Source organism: Orycteropus afer, unplaced genomic scaffold, assembly GCF_000298275.1.
Source record: "Orycteropus afer afer isolate SDZICR_OR568_19922 unplaced genomic scaffold, OryAfe1.0 scaffold00200, whole genome shotgun sequence".
Taxonomy (NCBI): domain Eukaryota; kingdom Metazoa; phylum Chordata; class Mammalia; order Tubulidentata; family Orycteropodidae; genus Orycteropus; species Orycteropus afer.
In genome coordinates, this window is record NW_006921787.1 from 4,188,557 (window position 1) to 4,194,791 (window position 6,235).

Here is a 6,235-nt window from a genome sequence, read left to right on the forward strand (position 1 = left end):
GGGTTTGAACCGCCAGCCGTCTGGTTAGCAGGCAAGTGTCTAGGTGGACTCAAATCTTTAGTCATTTAGGTAGCAGTTGAGTGCATTAATCACTTGCAACACCCAGGGAGTCCAGCTACCATATAGTCTAATTGTGTGGCTTCCTGATAATTTTACCTGGGATAAGAATAAAGTTTAGAAATTATAGGGAAATACATATTCTTGGTTGTTAAGTGCCATTGAGTTTTGACCTATAGCAACCTTGTGTATAACAGAATGAAACACTGTCCATTCCTGCTCCACCCTCAAAATCATTGCTATACTTGAGGCCATTGTTGCAGCCACTGTATCAGTCTATCTCATTGAAGGTCTTCTTCTTTTTCACTGACCATCTATCTTATCAAGCATGATATCCTTCTCCAAGGACTGCTTCCTTCTGATAACATGTCAAAAGTATGAGAAGTGGAATCTTACATTTCTACCTTCTCAGAACATTTTGGCTGTACTACCTCCAAGACAGATTTGTTCATTCTTCTAGCAGTCCATGGTATATTCTATATTCTTCACCAACAGCATACTTCAAATGCAACAGTTCTTCTGTGGTCTTCTTTATTTATAGTCCAGCTTTCACACTCATACAAGTCTATTGAAAAGATCATCACATGGGTCAGGTGTTCCTGAGTCTTCAAAGGGCATCTTTGCTCTTTAACACTTTAAATACATTATTTGAAGGGGAACATATTCTGTAGATTATTGCTTTGAAAAAAAATTATTTTTTTTCAGCTAACAGATATAGCATTAATTGTTGAATTAGTCTCCACTTCATAGCAAACAATTTTAGATTAAAGATACTAAACAGTGCCTTAAGAATTAATTTCAATGGGATGTTTATTACCCACATCTCGAGGCAGGAAAAATAAATGACTTTCACCTATTTGCACAATAAAAATATAATAGGTATTCATTTCAGCTGTCTGTGGAATCATGTACTTTTAAACAAATATGGACATGTATAAAAGTAATCCGATTCTCCTCAGAAATGTTTTTATTCATCAGTTCTTCCCATTCACATTTCATTGATAAGAAGATACATGTTTTCATCTTCTTGAAGAGGTAAAATAATCTGAGTCAGGAAAAAAAATAGATTATCCTTTTAAACTTAATAACTTCCTCATATTCTTTTACCCTTTAAAATGCATATTGGCAAAAGATTTGTAAATAGGAATTGAGGTAGAAATGTTTTCTTTTCAAGCTTCAGAATTCAGTCTAAATATTCTCTATTCTAAATGTATTTGTAGGTATGGAGTAAAATTTTTTATTTACCTTATGTAAACCTCAGAAATTATTTAAGCAGGATTCCATGTTTACTTTTGTGAAAATCCATCTTCTTTTACTATGTTTAAATAGTGAATATTATCACAAATATATTTTCACTTATCTCTTTTGAATGTCTTTAATATTCCCCTTTTCCTTATAAAAAATATTTTTTAAAAAATAAAAATACTTACCAATACTTTAAGGATATTTAAATATATCACAGACTAAAATATCAGATGAAGCATAAGGTCTTTACAGTGCTTCATTTATGAAGAAAAATGTTATTGAATCATCATAAATCTAGTAACTTTGCAGACCAGATGTGCCACAACTCTTAGTCTTTCTGTAGATAGGGAAATTAAAAAGGCCATTTGACATCTTTGATGCATTGCTTATAGTGAATTATGATTTAGGATAATTTTTTTTTTCTTTTCCAGAAGAGAGGTAATTTCAATTAATAGGAATACCTTCAAAGCATTCAAATGTCAGTTCCAGTGAGGTCAAACATAGACTGAGAGAAAAAGGCAGAAGTGCAGAAGAAATAGAAGAATTTTAAATTTCAAAATAAAATTAAGGTGAACAAAATGGTAAAAGCAAAATGTGACCACAATATATTAACAGGAAAAGAAGATCTGAAACAAAAATGAAAGAAGGAATCTCACCAGTGATATCATGCCATTATTGCTGAGAAATTAATTATTACAGCTGGGGATTTTATCACTGAAGAATAAATAGAATATAGAATAAGTTTCTAGAGGTAAACTCAAAAATATTTAGAATATGCGTTTTTAATAATGTAAGATAAATCGATTTTACTGTCTTCTTTAATGTGGAAAGATTTACTTGAATGTTTGCTAATAGTAAAGGGTAGAGCTATTAAGTGATAACATTAAATCTAAGTCATCCCTTTTCACATGATAAAATCTTCAAAGAGCATCTAAACAGGCCCTTGGCGGTTCTCAAAACATCAGTGTAAAGATATATTAAATTATTCATGGTATTTATCAAATTATGAGGAAAACTGGTTTCAGAAGATAATCATCTCACTGAATATAATTTAGTCACTTTTAAATAAGCAAAACGTTATGTAATAAAAATATGGAATCAATTATCATAATAGATATTACAGCAATTTCATTTACAGAGACCATCTGTCATTAAAAAAAAAAAAAAAAAAAAAACCAACTTTCAATATTCCTAGAAGAGTCTGTGCTCATACAATTTGCTTAATAGAAGTTTTGTGGATAAATTTACTAAATATTAAATATTTGAAAATCTACACAACACTAGTCAATTTCAAGGTGGAATAATTTCCTTCCTAAACAGAGAGCTTACTCTGTGCCAAGTACTATCTCAAATTCTTGAGACCCATGAGTGAATGTGACAAATAAGATGTTGGCCTGATAACATTCTAGCAAAGAAAAGAGACCTGAATTACAGTAAAATGGAACCAAAGTAATCAGAAAATAAGATGCAGTTATTTAATATTTTTAGAATCAAAGATCAGAATAATTTGAAGGAAATTTATTCCATTCCCATTTCATAGTTGTTAAATAATGTATACTGTGTTTCTCAGACTCCATTAAAAAATTAACAACTTGATGTATTTATGGTATCAAATGACTCTCTCGAATATAAAATATTGTTTATCTTAAAACTTAAGATAATTGCATCAAATTTGTACTTAGTTCAACTATGAACTATTGAATGCAGTATATTATCTCTGAAACTTATATATTTAAAATGCAGGATCAATTATTTAGATATTAAAAAAAATTAAAAAGCAAGCCTCTTTTCCAGTGTTCTATGTTTAAGTCCTAAAAGGAATTTTAAAATGACAGTAGTATAACTAGGACCACTATAAATAGACCTGTAACTGCAGAGTAGGACCAATTAGTTAAAATGTTGAAGGCATTGGGTTAACTTCTTCATAAAAGTAAATACAGGACAAAAAATAGGAGTTAGAGGAGTGATTAGTAAAATTGGAGTTGACTATTTTATTGGAAAAAAGTTATGTGAGAAAAAACAGAGAAAATCTAGTGGTTGTTTTTTTTTTTTTTTTTTTTAAATCACAAGAGAAATACAAGTGAAATTCAGCTAGAGCAGCCTTACATAGCTATCTTTCAGATTAATTTCTCCTAGTAGTAAAATTTGAATGCTCATAGAATCACAAAAATCTAAAATCCAAGTGTTTGACTAGATACACCTAATAACATTTTTACTTACACAATAATTCTTTAATTCAGTATGAACATTGATCTTAATTATTATTATTAATAAGAAATATAAATTTCATTTTCCATGATTTTTCCCAACTTTTCTAGCACAGCTGAGAGGTAGAATATTAATCTCTGTGCTTCTTAAAATTAAAGAATTTGATGATATGGAGGCTTTATGCTCCACTACAGTTTTTAGTAAGAATTAAACTAAAGTAAAAGTTGTCATTCTTACTTTTCAGGATGCCCAAACAATGGTTATATAATTGATAATTAATTGCTGTATTTTAAAATTCCATATTTTCAGAAATGACTGTTAAATATATAATTTTAATTACTTATCTTGCACCATGGGAGCTCTGGTAGCATAGTGGCTAAGGCACTTGACTGCTAACCAGAAGGCTGGTGATTCAAACCCACCAGCCACTCCTCTGAAGGAAGGTTTGACAATCTACTTCTTTATTGATGTTGTTGTTGTTGTTGTTGTTATGTGCCGTCGAGTCGGCCCCGACTCATACTGCCTCAGAAATCCAAGGAGGGGTCGCTATGAGTCGGATCCGACTCGAGGGCACATAACAACACAACAACAATATTGCATCATGGGAGCTCTGGTGCAGTAGTGCCTAAGGCATTTATTTGACTGCTAACCAGAAGGCTGGAGGTTCAAACCCACCAGCCACTCCTCCGAAGAAAGATTGGGCAATCAAGAAATATTTGACAACAATTCATTATCACCATGTCCTGTTAAACTGATATGTATCTGTTCTCTTCTTTACATTAAACAATGATAGGCCATAGACTTATATAATAACACAATTTTATAACAAATGGATTGACTGTTGTGATTACATGTCTATGACCTTCGTTTATAGTTGTGAATAATAAAACCTGGAGAAGATAAATGTCTTTTTTTGTTACACTGATATTGTAACCTGCTATGAGTAAAGTGGGAGCTCTGGTAGCATAGTGCCTAAGGCAATTGACTGCTAACCAGGAGGCTGGCGGTTCAAACCCACCAGCCACTCCTCGGAAGGAAGGTTGGGCAATCCTACTTATGTAGTGATAACTGCCTCGGAAACCCAAGGAGGGGTCGCTATGAGTCAGGGCCGACTCAATGGCAAATAACAACAACAACATGAGTAAAGTATTTGTTCTTATACAGAAAGCGGACTGGCTTTTGCATTTGTCTTTGCCTTTGGGAGGTAATCTCTAAACCCTTGGAGACATATCTGATAAAAGTCTTTGTGTTCTTGGGGTCCCTTGGTCAGATAAATTGTAATAATTTGACTTAGGGTAGGCAATTTGGGTCAGATCTGGAGGATCTGAAGATAGGGATCAGCCATATGAATGACCAAAAGTTTACATGATCAACCTTAATAAAGTCTCTGGAAACCAATGCTCAAGTGAGCTTCTCTGGTTGTCAATACTATCTATAGTCATGTTGTTACATATTGATGGCTGACAAAATAAAGCTGCTTCCATATTCACAGGAAGAAGATAATGAAAGTGCCATGTTGTGTACTTTCCCAGACTCTGCCCTATATGTTTCTGGGACTGATTTAAATCTGTTTCCTTTCCTGTAATAAAATGAAACAATAAGTAAAACAGCTATTAGTGTATTCTGTGACTGTTTCTACAAAATAATAAAGACTGAGGTTTTGGAAAACCCCTGAACAATTGGTGTCTGGCAACTGTCGGCAGAAGTGAGGATGGTCTTAGGGACTGTGTTTTCTCTAACTTTACATCAGCATTTTGATGCCTAATAAGATCTTTCAAATGTTCCCCATCACAAAACTCATTGACAACATATAATATGCAGATGATACAACCATGCTTGCTGAAAGTGAAGATGACTTGAAGGACTTACTGATGAAGATTGAAGACTACAGTTTGTGGTATGAATTACACCTCAATATAAAAAAGACACAGATCCTCACAACTGGTCCAATAAACAGCATCATGATAAATAGAGAAAAGATTGAAGTTGTCAAAGACTTCATATTGCTTGGTTGTACAATTAACACTGATGGAAACAGCAGTGAAGACATCAAAAACCCTATTGCAATGGGAAAATCTGTTGCAAAATACCTTTTCAAGCAGTGGAGAGCAAAGCTATCTCCTTGAAGACTAAGGCACACCTAACCCAAACCATGGTCTTTTCAATCACCTCATATGCTTGTGAGGACTAGACAATGAATAAGGAAGATTGAAGAAGAGTCGATGTTTTTGAGTTGTGGTGCTGGTGAAGAATGCTGAAAGTACCATGGGCTGCTAAAAGAACTAACAAATCTGTCCTGGAAGAAGTGTAGCCAGAATACTCCATGGAAGTCAAAATGGCCAGACTTTGTCTCACCTATTTTGGTCATGTTGTCAGAAGGGATAATTCTCTGGAGAAGGATGTCATGCTTGGTAAAGTGTAGGGTCAACAAAAGAGGGGAAGGCTCTTGACAAGATGGATTGGCATAGTGGCTACAGCGATGGGCTCAGGTATAATAGGGATTGTGAGGCTGACCCAGGATTAAGCAATATTTTGTTCTGTTGTCTATAAGGTCACTGTGAGTCAGAGATGACTCAACAGCACATAGCAACAGCAACAACAATCCCTTGAAGTCTTTGAATCAAAATAAAATAAAGTATGACTGCTTTGAGTATTGTAGTCTTACAAAATTAACTTTATGAGAGCAAATGGACTTGAAAAGTTGGTTGGGAAGCTTGGGGAAAAA